This window comes from Desmodus rotundus, chromosome 7 (assembly GCF_022682495.2).
Source record: "Desmodus rotundus isolate HL8 chromosome 7, HLdesRot8A.1, whole genome shotgun sequence".
Lineage (NCBI taxonomy): Eukaryota > Metazoa > Chordata > Mammalia > Chiroptera > Phyllostomidae > Desmodus > Desmodus rotundus.
In genome coordinates, this window is record NC_071393.1 from 55,614,067 (window position 1) to 55,639,258 (window position 25,192).

The following is a 25,192-nucleotide window of genomic DNA, read 5'->3' on the forward strand; positions in this document are numbered from 1 at the left end:
CAATCCACCACCTCACTGGGTCTGCCAGCGGCCACCTTGCCATGAGCCCTCTCCACCCCAGCTGCCCGTCTCCACCCCTCCTACTGGTCTGGATGAATGTTTCTTCTTTATCTCCTTGGTTGTCGGACTTCCATACAGTTCGATTTTCTGTCAGTTCTGGTTGTTTTTTGTTTTTAAATTGTTGTTGTCCTTCTTTTGGTGGTGCGAGGAGGTGCAGTGTGTCTACCTACGCCTCCATCTTGGCCAGAAGCCTCGGAAAATCCCTGGGTTGCTTTTAAGAATAGCAGTGACAGACCCCCACTCTCAGAGGTGCCTGCGGTCCAGGTGTTACTATTTTTTAAAAACAACCCACTTTATTCCAATATGTATCCATGATTAAAATCCACTGGTTTAAAGCAAAATACAATAAAATGTTATACTAAGTTCTCAAGAAGGAGACATGAAGGAAGCAGATATGATCATTTAGGCTTCTTGAAATGAGTAAATATTTGAAAAAATAGAAAAAAGACTATTTCAAGTATTTTTGTTTTGAATTCTAGTGCTAAATTCAAGAATATAGACAGATTTTTCCCTGTAAATGCATTGTAGAAACTATATTGCTAGGAAAATCATAATGTATGTCCATATTTTGCATGAAATCTTGCTTCTGATTACACAACAGTCCCACAAAATAAGGAAGTATAATTTTTAATTTTATACAGATGAAGAAATAATTCTTTTGGGTATGTGAAATGATTATTTCAAGAATCAAATCTTCAGTCAGCATTTCAACAGCCTTTACATGGTAAAATGTCATTGCTTTCTCTGTAAAATGACTTTGTCTTTTCTATAAATGTATTATTATTCTCTGACTTCAGATCAGTTAAAGATACCCTGCTATATCCACAGGAGACTTTCTAATAAATCAATGCTAATGTGAAAAATGTTTTAGCATTTTAAAATTTTATTCACTAAGACACTGGATTGATTCATATGAACATGACTGGCATCCAAAAACAGTACATTACTTGAAATTATTATTATATATGTCCATTACTAGTTATGAGTGAAAAAACCCTACATAAAAGCTATTTTGTGGTTCATAATAATACAATGAGTCACTTCACAATTTCAGTGAGCAAGAAATATAACTTTGTTTATTTTCCTAAAACTAAACTCAGTTTCTATTTTGAACCCTAAGTCTACCTGTGTGGACCATGGCATAGTCAGGTTCTGTTCTTGGATGCCTCTGACATGGATTTTACTCTCTCCATGGGGCTTTGTCCAAAAGGCAGAAAATGACCTTTATTACAACCAATATTTTCAGTCTCACCAACATCTCTTTTTCCATTGCTTCCTTACTGTCTCTCTTCTTTCAAGGCACCCCTGATAAAGGCATCTATGAAAAACCCACAGATAATATCATGCTTTAATAACAAAAGACAGAATGCTTCTTTCCTAAGATCAGGAGCAAGACAGCAATGTGCACTCTTGTCATTTCTATTTAACATTGTCCTGGTTTTAGCCAGGCCAAGTAACCAAGAAAATGAAATAAAATTTATCCAGATCAAAAAATAAAAAGTAAAGCAGTCTCTGCTTTAGATGGTATGACCTCATATATAGAAAATTCTAATGAATCTGCTAAAAACTATTAGAGCTTACCAGTGCTCACCTCCTCCCACAACCACATCAAAATTACAACTAAATTGCAGAAAAACCATCATTGAGAACAAACTAAAGTATAGCTGAACAGAAACCATATAATCAAGGATATTCAGAAAAGCCCATATCAAGACTGGTAGGAGGGGATGGAGATGCAGAATGGGCTGGTCCCACACACATTTGGGGTGCTTAAAAGTCAGGAGGGATATCTTGGCTGCAGAGATCCCCCTAAGGAGCAAGGGGGTCCCAGCCCCATATGAGGCTTCCCACCCTAGGGTTCCAATAATGGGAACAGGAGTCCCCACGAATTCTGGCTGTGAAAACCAGTGATGATTATTGTAGCTGGGTGAGATGAAGTCCCTGGCGTTTTCTTAAGCAACCTGCACATGGACTTACTCACGGACAGCCTCCCTCGCCCTCAACTCCAGACCTGGGGCAGTAGTTAGAAAGGTGCCAGGGACACATGAGGAGGAACATAATATCTGGTAAGTTGCTTGCCTCCAAAAGGTATGTACTATTTTATTTATTTATTTTTTTTTTAAATATGGAACGCTTCACGAATTTGCGTGTCATCCTTCCACAGGGGCCATGCTAATCTTCTCTGCATCGTTCCAATTTTAGTATATGTGCTGCCGAAGCGAGCACAGGTATTTACCATTTTAAAAGTAAGGGATTGATTGAGGATATTTCTAGAAACAAGAATCAAAAGTAATAGACTTAAAGTAAGCAACACTATATATTTTTGAATTCTAAAAATTTTTAATATATTTAAATGCACTAGAACATGAGCCTAAAAATCTAGAATGTAATAAGTAGGTAACCACAAACTTCACATGAAACATAGAGGAAGTCATTTCACACCTAGACTGAAATTTCTGCTATTGAGTGAATCTCATTGATTCTAAGGAGAAATTTTTTGTTTGTTTACATTTTGACATCCAGTTTATAATATGGTTCCCACAATTCAAACATTCCATCCTGACTTAGCAATGTGTAGCAGTGAAAGAATGATCTTCATCCTATGTGTCTTTTTTTCAGAGTAAGAAACTCAGAGGACTGCCGGTCAATATGTCAGCCTATGCTGACAGCCTACAGGTACACGTGGCTCAACCTCCTTGCACACCACATCAAAATTACAACTAAACTATAGAAAACTCTCATTCAGAAATTGAGGTGAATGGAAGTCCTACAACTATGGAATTAGAAGAAACTACATCAAGACTAGTAGGAGGGGTGGAGACACGGACTGGGCTGGTCCACACCCACATGTGTCAGGTCAAAATCAGAAAGAATATCTCAGGGGCAGAGGATCCCAGCCCACACCAGGACCTCCAGCCCAGGGTTCCAGTGCCATGAAAAGAAGTTGCCATAACTTCTAGCTGTAAAAACCAGCGGTGATTGAGGCTGTGAAAGACAGAAACTACTGGGTTCCCTGATAGTTCCTCTTAAAGGGCCTGTGCACAGACTTTCTTGTATACAATCTCTCTGAGATCCAGCGCAGGGGCATCAGAGACATATGGGGAGGAACTGAATTGTCCAGGATCAGGAAGAAGCTGGGGCACTGCTTTCTCCTAGACAGAAGTGCTAGCAGAGGACATTGTTCCTTTGCTGAGCTCTTCCCCAACAGAGCCACAGAACGGGCAGATGGGCATGATATCTGAGACTCCATCAACCTGACTCACACTGTTTGCCCCACCTTGGTGATTCCCTAAGGCCCTGCCCCACCCAACTTTCAGGCCCACCAAAGCTGTTTCTGGTGGCTTTTCCATATGAATGGGTTGTCTTGGTCCATGCTTCAGATTTTCATAAATTCTTTCAAACAAGCAGCACCTGACCTCAGTGAGCTCAGGACCTTTGCTAAGTTACCCCAGGCCAGGCACTAGCAGCAGATGGCCTTGGTTCATAGGTTGACCTCACTGGGGCACCTACAAGCCCACCAGAAGTAGCAGCCATCTGCAGATCACTTATAGCTTCTGCTGTGTGAACCTGAACAGAACACAGGCAGTGGCTAACCCTGAATGTGCCAGCATCAATCAAGGCTCAACTACAACAGGAGGGTGTACACAGCCCACACAATACCCAGCTTGGGTAATAGGGGAGGCTGTGCCACTGAAACCTATAGGACACTTACTACATTAGGCCACACTACCAAGCCTGGGTGATGGAACAGTTCTACCTAATACATAGAAACAAACACAGGGAAGCTGCCAAGATGAGGAGACAAAGAAACATGACTCAAATGAAAGAACAGAACAAAACTCCAGAAAAAGAACTAAACAAAATGGAGACAAGCAATCTACCAGATGCAGAGTTCCAAACAGTTATAAGGACACTCAAGGAACCCAGTGAGGACCTCAACAGCATAAAAAAGATACAGTCAGAAATGATGTATACACTAAATGAAATGAAGAACAATTTACAAGGAATCAACAGTAGAGTGGATGAAGCCAAAAATCAAATCAGCGATTTGGAATATAAGGAACCAAAAAACAACCACTCAGAACAAGAAGAAGAAAAAAGAATAAAAAAAAATGAGGATAGTGCAAGGAACTTCAAGTGTACCAACGTTCCCATCATGGGGATGCCAAAAGTAGGAGAGAGAACAAGAAATTGGAAACCTATTTGAAAAAATAATGACAGAAAACTTCCTTAACTTGGTGAAAGAAATAGACATATAAGTCCAGGAAGCACAAAAAATCCCAAACAAGATGAATCCAAAGAGGCACACACCTAGATACATCATAATTAATATGCCAAAGGTTAAAGACAGAGAGAATCTTAAAAGCAGCAAGAGAAAAGCAGTTAGTTACCTACAAGGACTCCCCGTAAGACTGTAAACTAATTTCTCAAAAGAAACTTTGCAGGCTAGAAGGGATCAGCAAGAAATATTCAAAGTCGTGAAAGTAAGGGCCTACAACCAAGATTACCCTACTCAGGAAAGCCATCATTTGAAATTGAAGGACCGAAAGAAAGAGCTTTCCAGACAAGAAGAGCTAAAGGAGTACATCACTACCAAACCACCATTATATGAACTGTTAAAGGGTCTTCTTTAAGAAGATCAAAAATATGAATAAAATGCCAATAAATACATATCAACAACTGAATCTAGATAAATAAATAAATAAATAAACAAACAAGCAGAACAGAAACAGAATCATAGATACAGAGAATGTTTTGGTGGTTGCCAGATAGTAGGCTGTCGGGATTATGGGCAAAAAATGTGAAGGGATTAAGAAGTCCAAATTGGTAGTTACAGAATAGTCATTGGGATGTAAAGTAGAGCATAGGGAATAGAGTAGCCAAAGAACATATATGCATGACCCATGGACATGGACAATGGTATGGGGATTACCTGAGGGGGGGGCAGGGCTTGGTAGAGGCAGGCAATGGGGGAAAACTTGGGACAACTATAATAGCAAAATCAATAAATTATAATTTTTAAAAAAGAGTAAGAAGTTCTGGCTGGTGTAGCTCAATGGATTGAGTACCAGCCTGTGAACCAAAGGGTCACTGGTTTGATTCCCAGGCAGGGTGCATGCCTGGGTGGTGGGCCAGGTCCACAGTTGAGGGTGCGCAAGGGGAAAACCACACATTGATGTTTCTCTTCCTCTCTTCCTCCCTCCCTTCTCCTCTCTCTAAAAATAAATAAACAAATCTTTAAAAAAATAAATAATTAAAAAAGTAAGGAATTCTTTTATAAGTCCCCATTGAAAATTTTCCTTCATTCTCATTGGCCAGAATTGTGTCCCATGCTCTGTCCTTAATCAAACTTTGTGTCATGTTAGGGATGCATAGGTGGAAAATAGTAGAGCTTTACGTTACCTAACTTAGACCGATAAGGATTTACCTGTGTAGAGAGGGTGAGGAGTGGATATCAGAACAAAACCAGGCAAGAAAGAAGGACAAAGAGAAGTTGGATAGGCATCAGCAGACCCTGCTATATGCCAAAGACAAAAAAATAAACGTGAAAAAAAGCTTCACTGCACCATCTTTTGCTCAGTAAGAACTATGTGCCTTTCCTTCTCTACCAAGTCAAAAAGAAAAAGCAAGTTTCGTGTCCTCCTGCAGCTTTTGATTTTTCCAGGGATTCCACCCTACACCCAAATGACAAAACCATTACTTAATTTAAAATGTGTACCACTGCACACACTCTATAAAGTCATCAGAAACTTACTTCCAGGTCTTTGCTAGCACATTATTAGCATAAGCCACTGTTCCCTATCAATGGGCCTTCACCATACAATTTTACATGTTTGCTGAGTTTTGGAATACCACCAATTTCTTAATACTCAGAATGAGTGTCATTCATTAACTTAATAAATGTTTACTAAACACAGGTAAGCTGGTGCTACACTAATGATGGTTAACACCTACTGAATGCCTACTATATGCCAGGTAGTATTTTAAGTGCTTTACATAAATGACTTGTTTATTTCATCCCCAGAGGAACTTTTGTAAAGTAGATATTATTACAATTTCTATTGTGCAGATAAGTGAGTTATCAAATGTTTAAGTATCTTGCCAGGAAACAAAAAATATTTATGTATAAGGCATGAACTTCTATTTACAGAAAGTAAAGGAAACCAAGACACAATAAGCCATTTGCCAGAGTTTAAGAAACAGAGGGTAGGACCTGGTAGAACCAGGACTCAAAACAGGACAGTCTACCTCCAAATCTAGTGATAATAAACTACAGCACTATAGGGTATTTGAGGAGCTCTCAAGACCTAGGCCCCTTCCCACACCAGCACTCACCAAGGAGGCCATGTTCAGCTGAAGTGCCAATTGGGTGAAGCCCAATGGTGAGAAGGTGGACACATTCAAGTCCAGCATCTCCCAGGCTCTGCTGGAGCTAGAGCTGAAGTTGGACCTCAAGGCCCAGCTATGAGAGCTGAATATCATAGCAGCCAAGGAAATTGAAGTTGATGGTCAGAAAGCTATTATAATCTTTGTTCCTGTTCCTCAAGTGAAGTTTTTCCAGAAAATCAGTCCAGCTGGTACAGGAGTTGGAGAAAAAGTTCAGTGGAATGCACCTTATGTTTATGGCTCAGAGGGGAATTCTGCCTAAGTCAACTCAAAAATCCATACAAAGAATAAGTGAAGTGCCCCAGGAGCCGCACTCCGACAGCTTGTACAATGCAATCCTGGAGGACCTGGTTTTCCAAGTGAAATTGTGGGCAACAGCATCCACATGAACCTGGACGGCAGCAGCTCATAAAGGTTAATTTGGGTAAAGTCCCGCATATGGAACAACACAAGGTTGAAACTTTTTCTGGTGTCTGTAAGAAGCTCAGGGGCAAAGATTTTAATTTTGAATTCCCAGAGTTTCAGTTGTAACTGTAACAAATGACTAAATAAAAATATGGTTCAAAATAAAATAAAAGTACAGCACTATATGTCCATGCAGGATATTTTGTCTTAGACTGTAAATGAGTATAGTGGATGCAAAGCCATCTCACCCAGTTAGACAATGGCTTTCCAAATAAAATATTCAAACATTCATATTGATTTTTGTAAAATGAACGTTTTGATTATTCCAGACTCCTCTTAAGTGTCAAACTCCCATCTCAGATTTCCGCTGCAAACTTTCCTGCTGTTCTGAGCATTTGTTTGTAACACACAGTTTGCCAGATTTGTTTCTGTCAATGGGTACACATATGTGTACCAGTTTGACTTACTGGGTTTACAGATGCAAACTCTGACTAATCTGTCACCGTGTGTATTTCAACTCTCTCTAGCAAGTGATCAAGTTAAGATGATGGAGTCTATAAAGGAGAATCAGAATCAGATTACTAGAACATCTACTGTGGGTCAGAAAAGGTTAATTTAGCTAACTAGATTTCTCACCCCTTACCAAGTCACTCCATATTCAAGAATAGGAGGTTGTCCTGTCTAGTTATCAGTGGTACTCTGGCTTCCATTCTACCGGCTGACATCCTTTCAGAGTCTTCTTCCAGGATGCCTTCCCAGATTCCTCTCATCAGAGTTGATTGGTATTAAAGCTTTTTGTTATTGCTTTCTTCCTATTATTGTATTTCTTCCTATTGTAGGCTGCATTGTCACCCCAAGATCTATATATTGAAGCCCTAAGCTCCAGTACCTCAGAATGTGCCTGTGTTTGGAGATAGGGCCTCTAAACAGGTGATTAAGTTAAAATGAGACTGTTAAGTTGGGCCCTAAACCAATCTGGCTGGTGCCCTTATAAGAAGAGGAAATTTGGACACACAAAAAGCACCACAGGTCTGCACTTACAGAAGAAAGACCATGTGAGCACACAGGGAGAAGGCCGCCATCTGTAAGGCAAGGAAAGAGGTCTCAGAGGAAACCCACCCTGCCTACACCTTGCCTTTAGACTTCTAGCTCACAGAACTGTAAGACAATAAAATATCTATTTTTTAAATCACCCAGTCAATGGTATTTTGTTATTGCAACCCTAGCACACTAATCTACTTCCCTAGCTTATAAGCCTCTCCAAAGGAGAGCCCATGTCATATTCAACTTTGTAGGCATCACAAAACATTGAACACTAAAGGCACTTTTTAAGTGTTTCTCTGGGTGTCACTATTGTTCCAAGATTTGCTTCAAATATCTCTATCCAGATATAGATGATGAGGCCTTACATGACCAACAACAACAGCAACATATTCAACTCAAAAAAATTACATAATATTCTTCTATATACTGGGTGTTTGATATACAAAGAAAAATAAGACTACCGCTACCCTCAAGGAATTCATTTCTAGTAATCTAGAAAGACATGTAAACCAATGATTGCAATGCTGCTTGATTAATCCTGCAGTGATGGAGTTGGGGCGTAAGGATATCACCATACCTTAGCAGATATTTACAGACTGCTTTGCTCATGAAACCATCCTTACTAGAGAAGCATGTGAGTTACCATTTTAAGTGTGTATGTGGGTCCGTGGGAGCACACCAGCCTGTTCTTCTGCTGATCTTGCTATTAGGTTGACTTGACAAAAAGGATCCCACTAAAAGCAGTCCCTCTAGAATCACCTGGTACCAAGTATTTGGGCCATATTTCATGGGAATAAGAATAATTCTTTTCTGGCCACTGTAACTACTCAAATGGTGTCACCTAGTATTTGTAAATCCACCCTTACAGAGGCAAGATCAATTTAAAAAGACAACTACCCTGCTGTTCCAGGTTTTGATAGCTCAGCAGGAAGGGGTGTTATAAATGCCAGCGAACCCTGAGGCTTGATGCTGGTGCTTTGTTCTTTCCATGTTTCGCAGTTGTGTGTTGCAGTGATTTGGTAAAGAAATGATTAGACCAAAGTAGTTAGTTGTCTTCCCAGTAGAGAACCATCATTGAAGACTTTTTAGTTTGCTGCTACCTAAAGAGCACATTTTCATCACCTATAAAACGAAGGGGTTGAGCAAGATCATCTCAAAGGTCTCTTTCTGTTTTAAAATTCTATGATTCTGTAATCAATAGCCTGACTTTTTCAAATGTGAAAAAGCCTCAAGAAACCTTTAAGATAAGCTTCTAGCTTGTTCATGAACACTTACAATTAATTCATTTGGGACTACATTACATAATAGTAGCAGTTATACATGATCCTAAAAAGTAATTTATTCTAGAAATTCATTTTATTTCTATTGCCCTTTGAATATTTTTGATGTTCCATTTTAAAGTTCCTCAGGGTATAGTTTAATATTACATTAATTGCAATATAAATATATCACTGAGAAAAAATGTATTTTTATTGATTCTAAGAATGATACTCCTATATAAAAACACTGGATTTTAGGAAGAAAATTTCTTTGGAGAAAAAAAGTTTGGTCTCTAGTATAAAATAACTCGTTTTTAAAACTAATAATTGAGGTATTTTTAAGATGTTAAATATTTCCTTTTTTAATCAGAATTACTGTTCATTGTTCATTTCCTTTATGGTAAAAGATCGGCTGAATTTCTTAATGCCACTGAGCTTCTCCTGATGCTTTTGATTCCCACTGAAACTCACTCAGGCCCTTCCTTCTCCATGGAAATCTCACTAACTTCAGGGAAAATTAATGTATAATTCAGATGAGCTGTATGGGTTTCAAAATGGACATCAAAGTAAATGGCTTACATTCAAGGATCTCCACTGTGAAATCTGACATTAATGTGCCCCTTCCTCCCCTTAGCCCTCACTGTCTTCTCACTCAAGCTCTCTTTTTCCCCTTCCTCTCACAGATCCTTACCAAATATACATAAAACTTACATAGCTATGACCTATGTAGTTCTACCCCAGAATGGGACCATCAAAAGAACACAATTCAAGAACAAAGAGGAGTTCAAAAATAAAGCAAGTCCTTAACTCGTGTTGTTCAAATACCAAGAGAAGTATTCACACTTCTCAAAATCCTCTGCATTCTCTCCTATCCATTGTCCTCACACATCCTAGGTAGTCCCTCACTTCATTTCGTACAAGCCCCTGGAAAACTTTTCACCTAGCCCTAGGCTTCTTGATCTTTTTTCATACTCCTTTTGGTTCTAATTCTTGTCATAAAAATCCAAAAGAACTAGGACAGAGGAAAGGCTTATAGTACACATATTAGCAATTTTTGTTCAGTTGCCCTTTCCAAGTGCTCTTTAAAGTATATGAAGAAGCCCAGACCCTCCTTTAAAGGCCTATAATCAAATGGGGGATAGTTGACATTTGTTCAGCATCTAGGTAAGTCAAGCCCTATGCCAAGCACCATGGATGTAAAGATTAATAAGCAAGAGTCTCTGCCCTAAGGAAACTGACAGCCCATGTGGAGGGGTCATGTGGACAGATAACTGTAAAGCAATGTGATGAATGCTATAGTAAATCGTACACAGAAAATGTTGTGGGAACTTGACAGAGGTTCTTTAAAAATCACTCATTTTCCAATACTCTTCGTTAATGATATTAGCTTTTTCCCTGTTACAGAAATTTCCATCTTGAATGGAAAACAATTCATCATTGTTTTGTCACTCTCCCTGCCTCTCTTCCTAACTAGCCCCCCAGAGTTTTGCAACTTCATTTCTATTTCTAATAATATTCTCCTAATATGTGGTGGCCTGGGGTGGAAATAATGAGAGGTGAGGGGGGTTGGGGCGGGGAACCTGGTCTTTATCTTCCAGAGGAAAGAAATTTTAAAACTGTCGGAAATGTGATAGAGTTGTCAGAACTACATGGATTTGGCCTTATGAACTATCAAACAAATGATCTGGCTTTTTGTTGTGTTCCATATTAACATAATAATCACAAAAAATTTACAGAGATTAAAAAAACAAAAACTTATCACCAGGTCCAAGTAATCTACATCTTCCCTAACACTTTTACTCATATTCTTCCAATGCCTTGTCATCTCATGTCTGACTCAGGAGATGTCATAACATCTCATAATGAAGCAGGGTGCAGCCAAGAGGAGGGCCCCAAGAAGGGATTTGTAATGGGGTCCAGGACTCGGGGTGTCCAGGAAATATTAGAAAAATGTATGTAGGATGTCCTCACCCCCACAGGCCTGAGCCAAGGGGGATGGGACACATGGAACAGGGCCATTCAGAGGCTGTTTTGGGTAGCAAGAGCTTTGCAGCTAACCCCAGGCACGGTCATTTAACATATCTATAACCTTTAACTGGTTTCATGGATATGTTAAATAGCTGTGGCCCTGCCTTGAGCCAGGGAGATGGGAGTGGCTTCCACCCAAGATGGGACTGGGAAGCAACTCCCCCTGGTTACAGGGCCTGCGTGAGAGCTTGGAGATGATTGGCTCCAAGCCATGGGGCCACACCTGCCCAGACTTACTATGGCAGCCCAGTAAAGCTGGAAGAATACAGGGATGCTGGCAGGTGTAGCTGACTGTAGGAGGAGTCGGAAATGGGGCTGCAAAGGAAGCTGGGTGCTGGGATTTAAACCTAGGCCCGGCAGCCATAGGAAGAGAGACCATGCGGCTCTGAAGTAGAGAAGAGACCATGCGGCTCTGAAGTAAAAGAGAGACCATGCGGCTCTGAAGTAAAGAAGAGACCATGCGGCTCCATAGTAGTAGAGGAGGGCCACAAGGTTTTGGGGGAGAAGGAGGAGACCACGCGGCTCCAAAGTAAATGGGGAAAAGGACCACGCGGTTCTGAAGGAGAGTAAAGAGGACCACGAGGTTTTGGAGTGCTTCTTCTTGCCATGCGACTTAGGCAGCAGGAGAGACCTTGCAGCCATAGAGAAAGGGGAGAGAGGACTCTTGCTGGTGGGCCATGAGAAGGTGCCACACGGCTTTGGATTAACTGGAGATTGCAGCAGCCACACAGCTGATGGTGCCGGGAGCCTGAATCACGGACTTCTACTTCGTTTCCTGAGACACGGTACCCCGGACTGGGCACAGGGAGAGGGAAGGACTGTGCATCTGTGGGTATTCTAGAGGACTTTAGTATCTTATTGAAGACATTAGGTCATTATTCTAAGTTTGTGTAACTTTTAAATAAACAATTCCTTTCCTTTTCACCAGTCTCTGGCATTGAGAGACGTCTTTCCTCTGGCGGCGGGCATTGCGAACCTAGCAGGTGGGCGTGGGGGAAGGAACGTCCAGAGACAGAAAGGGGGAATCCTTTCTGTAATAATTTATCGTGAACCACCCCCGCCCTCTTGCTCTGTAACAATAACATCTTCCAAAGTGGGTTTTGCTCCAGTTTCTCCCATTTAGATCTATCTAATCTACTTCTAGATTAATTCTCCTAAATACTGTTCAAGTCACTCCATTAAAAAAAAATTCAGTAACTCCCCAATGTCTGTAGGATAAAGTTCAAACTCTTTAGCTTCACATAAAGATTCTTGAAAATTTAGCCCCAAGCATTCATCTTTTTAAACTTATTTCTTTCTACCCCAACTCAGCTGTATGCTCCAGCTAACTCAAATCCTCAGCCTTTCCAAGAAACACCTGCTGGTGTGTCTGCCTCACAACCCTTTTTTCTGAGAACTGCTGCTTCTCTGTTCCAACAACATGGTTACAGTTCCCTTGTCCTTACAAGGTAACCCTGCTCACCATTGGTGACTGATCCAAGGTGACTCCTAACTGAAGCTGGCCCATGAGTCCCTTCCTTGAGGAATTCAGAATGGAAACTGAGGTAGTCCAGTCTTGGTCTGGCTGTCATTTTCCATGTGTATACCAGAAGGAAAAAAGAGCTGATCTGCAGTTAGGGGTAAAATAGATATGCAGAGCAAAGACAAGAAGTGAAAGAAATAAAGGAAGAGAGGGAGAGAGAGAGAGAGAAAGAGAAAGGTGGGGGGAGGGTGATAGTCTCGGTCCATTCTGTTCATCTGACCCAGCTGCATCCTGCCCTTGAAGCCCAAGGGTCACTGCTGCATTCACAATAATAAACTACCCGCTTGGTGTAGTTCATCTTAAATGTATTCTGTTACTTGCATCCCAAAAGAGTTGTACTTAATCATATTTGCATTTCAGAGAATTCACTCTGTCCACAATGTGGAAGGAGAATAGGCTAATAAGGGAAAAGAGCAGGGACAATGAGACCAGTCAGGAGGCCACTGGAAGAGTCCAGAAACAGGATTTGATGATGGTAAGATGTAAAAGGTGAGCAAGGGTGGTGAGAACTGAGGGTGACCTGAAGGCTGTATGAGTGGGCAGAGAGTGGAAAAGAGAATACTAAAGAATTGGGGGATGATAATGAGCTCAGCTATACAGAAGAAAACTTATGTGGAAGCACCCAGCACAATTCCTGCACCATAGGTGGCCCATACCTGTGAGTGTCCTCGGTTTCCCCTTCTCCCCTATTAGGTAATAAGCTCCTCTAGGGCAGGGATTGCACACTGTACTTCTCCACTGCCCACAGTGACTGCTCAGGTCTTGGTATACTATAGATTCTCAGTAAATATTTGTTGATTTCATTTGATTTTTATGTTATATAGTTTTGTTTTGATTATTTATAATAATATGTCTTACCAAAATGAACACTCAGTATTGTATAGACCTGCTTTTTTAGACAAAGAATTGAAAGAATGCTTTTCTCATTATAATCTTGTTTGATTTTGAAGTGGTCTTTAAAAAGTCTGAATTCTAATAGAGTATCATTTTCTTTTTGATGAGTAAGAAATAAGTAAAATCCAGGCCCAAGAAGAATAAATAAATAAAGCCTTTCATTTATAAATATGTATAAATCTGAAAGTGCTCAGTAAACATCAATGCACAATACATAAAAATAAATCTGAAAGCTGAATACAAAGCCCAACTCCTAATATAAACACAAACTAATCAAAGCCAAGGATTTAGAATTCAAAACAGCTCTTGTTGAATTTCAATCTCTATCTCAGATATAACTATAAAACTTTTGGGGGAATTAAGTCCTTCTTAATTCTCTATGCAAAAGATTATTCTTACTATCAAATATGTGTGTATGTGTATGTATAGTCTCTATTAAAAATATACTAATTATATGTAATATATATTTATATAAAAATCAATTATATATTATTTAGAGAGAATGCAAATATTACAAACATTTAAATTAAATGTTTGTAATATTTTCTATATTTTAAAGCTTATCTTAATTAATTCCACTACCATAGGGATATACAATCAATCCAACAGTCATGACGGGCGGCTTTTATTAACTTTGATTGAAGAGGAGAGATGAGCCACAGCCCATTCACAACTGCCGTATGTGACCAATGTCCCTGTGCAGACTCCTGGGCACTGACAGAAGAGGGCACAACCAGGGAAAGCACTCTCTGATATAATCTGGGAGGTGGGGAAATGTCCACCAACCATGGTGCCAAAATTCCACCAGTGGGGGCATTCTTTTGAGTTAAAGAGACTATCTCTAGGAGACTTCTGTTCAAAAGCATGTGTTCAGTAAAAGTGATAAAGCGTTGACCTGCTGATACCTCTAAACACACCATCATGATTGGTTTAACAGCCTCCTATCACTTAAGAGAACTGTGGTTCGGCCCTTTGTCTTCCCTACCCACCCCCTCAACCACATTTCTTGCCATTGTCCTCTTCCCAGCAGACTTCACTCCACTTTCATGACTGGCGCTTTTTCCATGCTTCAGGCTTCAAATTAAATGAGATCTGTCAGAAAAGCTTCCCATAAACCTTCTGACCGCAGTAGGCCTACTCAGTCAGAGCTTCCTCAGAGCACTACCAACAATATGTTTTTCTTTCTCATTTACTTGTTATCTGTCTCCCCAGGACCTTGAGTACATTATTCGCCGTTGTAATCCTAGCCACTATATAGCATCAAGCATATAGTAAAGGCTTAATAAATATTTGTTAAGTGAGTGAATAAATGATAAAGTAATATAACATTTCTGGAAGTTGGTTTGGCCATAAGTATCAAAAGACCTTAAAATGTTGACATGGAGTGGTCAAACAATTCCTCTAGGAACTTAAGGAAATAGTTGAAAATATACAGATTTATACATAGGCTTTTCATCACAGACTTGTTTATAAAAGGAAAAATTGGATCTTAATGTCCGGAAATAAGAAAATTACTAAACAGAGACATTTAAAAAAGAATACTTAGCCCTGACCAGTGTGGCTCAGTTGGTTGGGTGTCATCCCTCAAAGTGAAGGGTCACCGGTTTGATTCCTGGTCAGCACACACGCCTGGGTTTCGGATTCGGTCTCCAGTCAGGGTGCTCAGGAGAGGCAACCAATCTGTTTCTCTCTCACATCAATGTTTCTCTCCCTCTCTTTCTCCCTCCCTTCCCTATCTCTAAAAATAAATAAATAAAATCTCAAACGTGAGTAAAAGAATACTTAAAGCCATGATAAAATGCTTGTGGTATAATGTTCAATGGCAAAGGTAAGACAAAAAAATTATACAGTATGATCCCAATTTTGCAAAAGAAAAGGATGTATAAGTATAGAAAGGAATTGTTATAAGTATCAATATACCAAAATATTGATAGCACTTATTTGTAAGTGATTTGTTGTTAATGATACTCTGTATTTTTAAAATAACTCTATAATGAATGTGTATTACTTTTATAAATGGATAAAAGCAATACATGTTTAAATCTAAATAAGGACCTAATAAGTGAAAAACACTCTGCTAACTACTGAGGGATTCAACACTTTTAATGGATGACCAATACTTTCCCCATTCTCCAACAGCTTGTAATGTATGGCATGAGTAAACTTACTTCCAAACCCAGAAGGGATCTGGAAATAAGAGGCATCAGCAAGTCAGGAGGAGGATGTATGAAGACATGAAAACGGTGCGATCAGGTGAGGCAGGGGGGGATACCACAACAAGAAAGAGAACAAGTAGGGAGATGAGGGAACCTCAAAGATCAACTTCAACTGCTTCCATCCTTTCAACAAATCCTTTCTGAGCATGGGCCAGGTATTTGGCTAGGCCATTGGTTTCAAAGATGAATTAAACATAGTTGCAGCCTGCCCAAAAGTGGAGCAGGCAGGTAAGAAAAATCAGTTACATTAGAGTTCAATTATATGCTTCTGCATGAGGTGTCCTGGGAGAATAGAGGAGAATGGGAGTGGTCAGAAAACACTTCCAAAAGAACACAAACTCATGCTAACTCCCCAAGGACAAAACACAGACTTCCAGACAGGTAAGACAAAATATAAACAAGGTATAGAAGCACGAAATTGCCTGGCTCTTAGGATGCTTTAGCCGCATGTAGTCCTAACTAAGACCCCCGATATCTGTTGGAAGCTAAATGTCAGTTGCTCTGGGCTCCTTTTAAAATGCAGCTGCCTAAATGGCAAGTTTGCAAAACTTTCCTGAACAAGTCTCTATTATGTAAATCCAGATGTAATTAATATTTATGAACAGACCAGTGCCTCAGGTATTTTTACCTATTTCTTTTATACTCCAAGAATTTTTTTTTAAGCTATTTTCAGCACAAATAACATCTCAAGCTGCTTGATTGCAAAGGCAGCTGGTCTGGAGCAGCCAGACACAGCAGCCGCTCTGGGGGACAGAGAAAAGACTTGCTTTCATTTCTATCACCAGCTCTTTTTCTGGAAGGAGGACGGGAATCAAACTGATTTAATATTTTTGGTACATGGTACAATCAATACATCACTTGCTCTTATGTCTCAATCTTTCCTCTTTTGAAGGACATTTAAATTCAGCCTGGTGAGATTGTGTGGGCAAAGCTGTGCATAGCGATGACTTAGTCTTACCCCTTTGCCTCATGCAATACCCTAGAGCTACCCTTACACTGAAGCCTGGAAGGAAAGAATTAGAGAATCTGCAGACACTGCCTCTGCTCTCCGAAATCATAAGATCTTACGTGGACCATAACAATATATGAAATGATTGCCATAAACACCAATGGAATAAATATTTTGTAAATTTAAAAAATAATAAAATATAGTTTACCAAAAGATCCTCTAGGCTACCTAGAAAACAATTTTACTTTACTTTTAGGCCTTAATATAGAACTTAAATCCTGACTATGGTTTTAAATCTCATTTTCAATAATTCAGTATTTGGGGGAGAAATCCTATGCCAAAATGCCAGTGTAATAGCTAGAAGCATTCTCATGAAGTGTTATATTAAAATCCATTCCATTATCTCCCAGATGGGAGTCCACTATATTTTATACTTTTCCATACTTAGTATATAACATGACTCAAGTACACCTATTGATTAAATTTATGTCTAGCACCATTGCCACTGCTCTCACTATATTTAGGGCCTTACAATATGTCTACATAGACATTTCCAGATATACAGTATTAGATTATAAGCACAAAATTGGCATCATGTTCAAAGTAGAGAGAACATTCAACTGTCCAACTTGTCAAGTATAAATTTACTCTGTTTGTCAATGAACAATGTCTTAAAAGGGGGAATTTTAAAAGAAGAAAGTAAAGTTAATAAACAGACAAAATATTTAACTTCAAAGCAAGGCAAATTAGAGTAACAATGAAGAACATTTTATTGGGAAAAGATGATTAGCGATGACACGTGGTTTCAGCCTCTCTGCCATGTCATGATGTCAACACCCAACTTTTTCTTTGAGAAACTGCCCCTTCCCCCTTCCAGTGATGTTGGTGGGGTTGGCACTCACAGCTGTCCTGTCCCCTTCCCTCCTTGGATGAGCACATGACACAGGCCTGAGCAGAGTCCTTCCCTAGGACTCTGAATAAAAGTGGGGAGTTCTCTCTTTTTATACTTCCATTGATATTGAACCAACATAGTCCTAGAGTTGCTTGTTGGCCAAATTCTTGGGTAGCATGGAGAGAAGAGGCCATGAAGTCGAGAAACACATAGAAAAGACAGTGTAAGGGGGAAAAAGGAAAAATGGGAGAGGGAGAAAGAGACTGAGCTACTAATATCATTGATGCCACTTAGTAAAGCCAGAAGATACTTCAAACCTGATTTCCCCAGGGATGTGAACCCGTAAATTTCTTCTTTTTGTTTGTTTGTTTTGCTATTTGTGATCAGGAATACCAATATAGTTTCCCTCCCCCCATGTTAGTGACAATTCCCATTATTATGGAGAATAACTACACATATGTTACATATGTGCAACACATGTAACATATGTTGCTATTAGATTTTCCTTTGGGTTCATATAACAGAAATATGCCTTGAGTTTCTTAACTAGATCAGGACTAATTTACCCACAAAACAAGAATTTCAGAAGGAAGAGTCTAGAGTTGGCACACATGTTCAATAAAGTCACAAACATCTAGTTTCCTGTTCTACCATCTCAAGCTATAGCTTTCAATCTCTGAGTAGCAAGAGGACACCTCTACTTTCAGTCAGGAAGAAAAAGGAAGGGAAAAGGGGAAAGGGTGCGTGTCACTGCTTCCTTTTAATTAGTAAAATAAAAATGTTTCTGGAAACTTAACCCAGCAAAATTCATAGACCAGAACCATCATATGGACATGCCTAGCCACAAGGGAGACTGGGGAGTGAGGTTTTTATAACAAGTCACATTCCTACCAAAGAAAATACTTTATTAATAAAGATGAAATGAATATTAAGTTGGCAAATCCAGGGTTTTATTTCAATGGCCTTACAAGTTGGTACAGTATTTGTGGAAAGCAATTTAACTATAAAAATATTCACATATGACAATCTAATAATACCACTTCTAAGAATTTATTCTGAAATAATCAAATTATGAAAGAGCTATATTACAAAATACTTATATTAGTTACCTTAAAAATAGAGACAAATTGTATAACAAACTCAATATCCAAAAATAAGAATGATCATGAAAATTATAGTCAGTTTACAGATTGTATATTATATAGGCATTAAAATGTGTAATTCTTAAGACTGAAACAAAATGGGGAAGTGTTTATGATAGAATGTTAAGGTAAAATAGTCTACATGATTTTAAATGCATTCAAGTTTAAATACATTAAAAATTAGGAAAAAATAATACTGAAAGAAAATATAACCAACTTCTAACAATAGCTGTATTAGATTATTGGGGTTATAATTTATTTTTCCTCCTTCCTTCAGGTTACAATTTTAATTGTTTTCTTTACTCTCTTTTAAATTAATTTTATTGTTTATGATATTACAGTTGTCCCAGGTTTTACCCCTTTGCCCCCCTTTACCCAGCCACCTCCTTCCCCCTCAGGCAATCCCCACATCATTGTCCATGTCCATGGGTCATGCATACGTGTTCTTTGTCTATTCCCTATTTGTACTTTACATCCCCATGACTACTCTGGAACTCCTAACTTTTATTTCTTAATTCCTTTACTTTTTTCTGCTCATCCACCTGACCACCCTCCCATCTGGCAACCATCAAAATGTTCTCTGCAGCTATGATTCTGTTGCTGTTCTACTTGTTTATTTTGGTTTTTAGAATCAATTGTTGATAGATATGTATTTGATGCCATTTTATTGTTCATATGTTTTCCTTCTCCTCCTCTTCCCCCTCCTCCTCCTTCTTTTTCATCTTTTTCCTCTTTTTCAGACCCTTTAACATTTCTTGTAATACTAGTTTGGTGGTGATGGACTTCTTTAGCTCTTTCTTCTTTGGGAAGCTCTTTATCGGTCCTTCAATTTCAAATAATAGCTTCGCTGGGTAGAGTAATTTTAGATGTAGGTCTTTGCTTTTCATGACTTTGAATATTTCTTGCCAATTCCTTCTAGCCTGCAAAGAAAGTTTCTTTTGAGATATCAGCCAACAGTCTTATGGGAACTCCCTTATAAGTAACTAATTGCTTTTCTCTTGCTGTTTGTCAGATTCTCTCTTTGTCTTTAAACTTTGCATTTTATTTATGAAGTGTCTAGGTGTGTGCCTCTTTGGGTTTATCTTGTCTGGGATTCTTTGTGCTTCCTGGACTTGTATGCCTATTTCCTTCACCAGAATAGGGAATATTTCTGTCATTATTTTTTCAAATAGGTTTCCAGTTTCTTGCTCTTTCTCTCCTCCTTCTGGCACACCCATGATGCAAACATTGGTATGCTTGAAGTTGTTCCAGAGGCTCCTTACAATGTCCACATTTTTAAAAAATTCTTTTTTCTTCTTGCTGTTCTGATTGATTGGCTTTTGCTCCTTATATTCCAAACTGCTAATTTGATTCTTAGCTTCATGGACTCTACTGTTGATTCCCGGTAAATTGCTCTTCGTTTCAATTAGTGTATCCTTCATTTCTGACTGTATATTTTTTATGCTGTTGAGATCTTCGCTGGGTTCCTTGAGCATCCTTATAACTGTTTTGAACTCTGAATCTGGTAGATTGCTTGTCTCCATTTTCTTTAGTTCTTTTTCTGGAGTTTTGTTCTGTTCTCTCACTTGGGTCATGTTTCTTTGTCTCCTCATTTTGGCAGCCTCCCTGTGTTTGTTTCTATGTATTAGCTAGAGCTGTTCCATCACCCAGGCTTGGTAGAGTGGTCTAATGTAGTAAGTGTCCTGTAGAGAAGCACACCCAGGGTCAGCCACCACCTGTGCTCTGTCCAGGGTCACACAGCATAAGTTACAAAGTGATCTGCTGATGGCTGCCACTTGTGAGGTCAACCTATGAACTAAGTCCAGTTGCTGCTACTGCCAGGCCTGGGGCAACTTAGCAAGAGATACCAGGCTCACTGAGGCCAGATGCTGCTTATTTGAGAGAATTTAGGAAAATCTGAAGCATGTGCCAAAAGAAGCCTTTCATATGGAAAGATCACTGGAAACAGCTTTGGTGGGCCTGAAAGTTGGGTGGGGCAGGGCTTCAGGGAATCACCAGCACGGGGCAAGCATGTGAGCCAGGCTGATGGCATCTCATATATGGCACCCATCTGATGGCTCTGTGACTCTGTGGCAGGGGGCAGGAGGGCTCAGAAAAGGAACAATGGCCTCTGCCAGCACTTTTGTCTGGGAGAAAGCTGCCCCCCAGCTCTCTCTCTGATCCTGGACAATTCAGTTCCTCCCCATATGTCTCTGATGCCTTTCAATCTGCTGCCCCCATGCTGGAGCTCTGAGGGAATGAGTTCAAGTGAGTCTGTGCACAGACGCTTTAAAGGAACTGCCTTGAGACCCCAGCAGTTTCTGTCTTCCACAGCCTCAATCCCTGCTGGTTTTTACAGCCAGAAGTTATGGGACTTCTCTTCCTGGCACTGGAAACCTAGGCTGGGGAGCCTAGTGCAGGGCTGGACCCCTCACTCCTGAGAAATCTCTCCTGACTTTTTGCCACTGCACATGGTTGTGGGACTAAACCATTCTGCATCTCTATCCTTCCTACCAGTCTCAGTGTGCTTTCGTCTTTAATTCTGTAGTTGGTTTCTTTTTCCTTTACTTTAATAATAAATTAATATAATAGAATACTTGTTTTAAAATCTATTGTTTTTATCAGCATGTATTTCCATTCTTGTTTGAAGCAGCTCTAGATTTATCAGAATTCTCTATAAATAGATTCTATTCCAGTATATCTCCCATTGTCCAGCCTCACACTGGGCTCAAAGTGGTATCAAATAGATCTTTTTTTTTAAATAATTTTATTGATTATGCTATTCAGTTGTCCCATTTCTCCCAATTAACTCCATTCCATGCTGCACACCCCCTCCCTCCCACATTCCCTCCCTATAGTTCACGTTCATGGGTCATACATATAAATTCTTTGGCTTCTACATTTCCTACACTATTCTTACCCTCCCCCTGTCTATTTTCCACCTACCATTTATGCTACTTATTCTCTGTACCTTTTCCCCTCTCTCCCCCTCCCACTCCCCTATTGATAACCCTCCGTGTGATCTCCATTTCTGTGATTCTGTTCCTGTTCTAGTTATTTGCTTAGTTTGCTTTTGTTTTTTTTTAGGTTTTGTTGATAGTTGTGAGTTTGTTGTCATTTTACTGTTCATATTATTGATCTCCTTTTTCTTAGATAAGTCCCTTTAACATTTCATAGAATAAGAGCTTGGTGATGATGAACTCCTTTAACTTGATCTTATCTGGAAAGCACTTTATCTGCCCTTCCATTCTAAATGATAGCTATGCTGGATACAGTAATCTTGGATAGAGGTCCTTGTCTTTCATGACTTTGAATACTTCTTTCCAGCACCTTCTTGCCTGTAAGATCTCTTTTGAGAAATCAGCTGACAGTCTTATGGGAACTCCTTTGTAAGTAACTGTGTTCTTTTCTCTTGCTGCTTGTAAGATTCCCTCCTTCTGTTTCATCTTGGGGAATGTAATTATGATGTGCCTTGGTGTGTTCCTCCTTGGGTCCAGCTTCTTTGGGACTCTCTGAGCTTCCTGGACTTTCTGGAAGTCTATTTCCTTTGCCAGATTAGGGAAGTTCTCCTTCATTATTTGTTCAAATAAGTTTTCAATTTTTGTTCTTCCTCTTCTCCTTCTGACACCCCTATAATTCAGATGTTGGAACACATTTAAAGATGTCCTGGAGGTTCCTAAGCCTCTCCCCATTTTTTTTGAATTCTTGTTTCTTCATTCTTTTCTGGTTGGATGTTTCTTTCTTCCTCTGGTCCACACCATTGATTTGAGTCCCAGTTTCCTCCCTGTCACTATTGGTTCCCTGTACATTTTCTTTTGTTTCTCTTAGCATAGCCTTCATTTGTTCATCTAATTTGTGACCAAATTCAACCAGTTCTGTGAGCTTCCTGATTGCCAGTGTTTTGAACTGTGCACATGATAGGTTGGCTATCTCTTTGTTGCTTAGTTGTATTTTTTCTGGAGTTTTTATCTGTTCTTTCATTTGGGCCATTTTTTTTTGTCTTGGTGTGCCTGTTAGGTAAAGGCGTGGAGCCTTAGGTATTCACCAGGGTGGGGCAACCCGCAGCCCTGGGCTGTGTTGCTGTATGTGGGGGAGGGGTCCAATGGGGAACAGTGCCACTTGCTCCACTCTCTGCCTGCTTTCAGTCACTCCCTCCACTACCCACAATCAAATTGAGCCCCTCTCGTGCTGCTTCCCGAGGGGGTGGGTTTGTGTATGTTCTAGGACCTTGTGGGTCTCTCCAATGAACTCTCCTGTGAGGCCGGGAGTTTCTCCCACTGCCGCCTCAACCCCACAGGTGTTTTCTACCAGTGGTTTGAGGCTTTATTTCCCCATGCTGGAACTCTGGGTTGCAAGGTCTGTCACCTGGTCCACCAATTGCTGCCTCGCCCGCCAGCTGCAGCTTTGCCCACCCCACTCCACAATCTGCCACCTCGCTGGGTCCGCCAGCCGCTGCCTTGCAGTGAGTCCTTTCCACCACCCACCTGGATGCTCATCTCCACCCTTCCTACTGGTCTGGATGAATGTTTCTTCTTTATCTCCTTGGTCGTCGGACTTCCATACAGTTTGATTTTCTGTCAGTTCTGGTGGTTTTTTGTTTTTAAATTGTTGTTTTCCTTTTGGTTGTGCGAGGAGGCACAGTGTGTCTACCTACACCTCCATCTTGGCTGGAAGTCCCTAAATAGATCTTTGTTGGTTGATTATTAAATGCTTATTTTTAAGCAGTATTAACAGTGTATTAGTTAAAGTTCTCCAGAGAAAGAGAACCAGTAGGACATATTTGTAGAAAAGTAAAGATATTTGTTATGAGAAATTGACTCATGAAATTGATGGAGGCTGGCAAATCCAAAATCTGTAGAGCTGATTTCCCAGTTTTAGTTCAAAAACCATTCAGGCAGCCTATTTTTCTGGCTGGAACCATGGAAGGTACAGAAAAGAAGAAAAAGAAGGTTCTTGCTGTGCCAGAAACCTTCAAGAAAAAGCAAAGGAATTTTGCAGAGCTGGAAATCAAGCCCCTGAGAAAGAAGTTTGCCCAAAAGATGCTTTGCAAGGCAAGAAGGAAGCTTATCTATGAAAAAGCTAAGCACTATCACAAGGAATATAGGCAGATGTACAGATCTGAGATCCAAATGGCTAGAATGGCAGGAAAAGCTGGCAACTTCTATGTACCTGCAGAGCCCAAACTGGCATTTGTCTTCAGGATCAGAGGTATCAATGGGGTGAACCCAAAGGTCCAAAAGGTACTGCAGTTTCTTGGCTTTTGCCAGATCTTCAATGGCACCTTCGTTAAGCTCAACAAGGCTTGGATTAACATGCTGAGGACTATGGGACCATTTATTGCATGGGGATACCCAAACCTGAAGTCAGTAAATGAATTGACCTACAAGTGTGGTTATGGAAAACCAACGAATTGCCCTGACAGACAACACATTAATTGCTCAATCTCTTGGTAAATATGGCATCATCTGCATGGAGGGTCTGATTCATGAGGTCAATACTGTTGGAAAATGCTTCTAAGAAGCAAACAACTTCTGTGGCCCTTCAAATTATCTTCTCCATAAGGTGGAATAAAGAAAAAGACCACCCATCAGGGAGGAACAGATCAACAGGCTCTTTAGAAGAATGAACTAAGGTATCTACCATGGTCATTTTTGTAATCTGGTCAGTTCATAAACAGGAACTACTTTAAAATTTAAAAAAAAAACCCACCAGGCAAGAGAAATCTCTCTTACTTGGGGGAAGGTCAGCATTTTGTTCTAGTCAGGACTTCAATTGATTAAATGAGACCCACAGAAGTTGTGAAGAACAATATGCTCTAAGTCAGTCAGTGTGCTGATTTAACTCTTAAACCAGTTAAACATCACCTAAAAACACCTTATACAAATACCTAGAATCATGTTTGACCAAATATCTGGGCACCACATGGCCCAGTCATGTTGGCACATAAAGTCATCACAACATCGTCAGGCCCTATTCACATCTTTCAGAATCCTCACACTCTTTACCCCCAACTACCCCCACAGACACATCAAACTAGAAGTAACCTTTGCTTCTCACCATCCATAGTGTTCTGACTCTTCTTCTCTAATGGTATGGCCCACATCTACCCTGTTTTACAGATTTTTATAAATAGGTTTTTTATGTAGACAATAAATTTCTTGGAAAAGAATTCCTGTCCAAGTCAGTCCTAAATCTTCTGAGGATTGAGTTGATGTCCAACATTTATTTGTTGAATTAATGTATTTTATATATTTTTCTTACAACTAAGGGAGTCAGTAATTTCTTGGATAACAAATAATTCAAAGACATTCTCTAACAAAATAATAGATTTCAAGAAATTGTCTCTTGATAAATCCACATATTGAGCAGCTTAAGATAAGCAGACCTATAGCTGGTTAGAATTTTCAGTCACTTT

The 25,192-nt window shown here is 39.8% G+C and overlaps 1 non-coding gene and 2 pseudogenes across 1 annotated transcript; 2 read left to right on the forward strand and 1 right to left on the reverse strand.

The window, feature by feature from the left end:
- Positions 1 to 2,179: 2,179 nt before the first annotated feature.
- Positions 2,180 to 2,286, reverse strand: LOC112296613 (U6 spliceosomal RNA). Its single transcript, XR_002973940.1, has one exon. It is a non-coding gene; the product is annotated as a U6 spliceosomal RNA (small nuclear RNA).
- Positions 2,287 to 6,406: 4,120 nt separating this feature from the next.
- LOC112296500 (small ribosomal subunit protein eS7-like) lies at positions 6,407 to 6,978 on the forward strand (annotated as a pseudogene).
- Positions 6,979 to 23,696: 16,718 nt separating this feature from the next.
- On the forward strand, positions 23,697 to 24,395 carry LOC112296578 (large ribosomal subunit protein uL30 pseudogene; annotated as a pseudogene).
- The last annotated feature ends 797 nt before the right edge of the window (positions 24,396 to 25,192 follow it).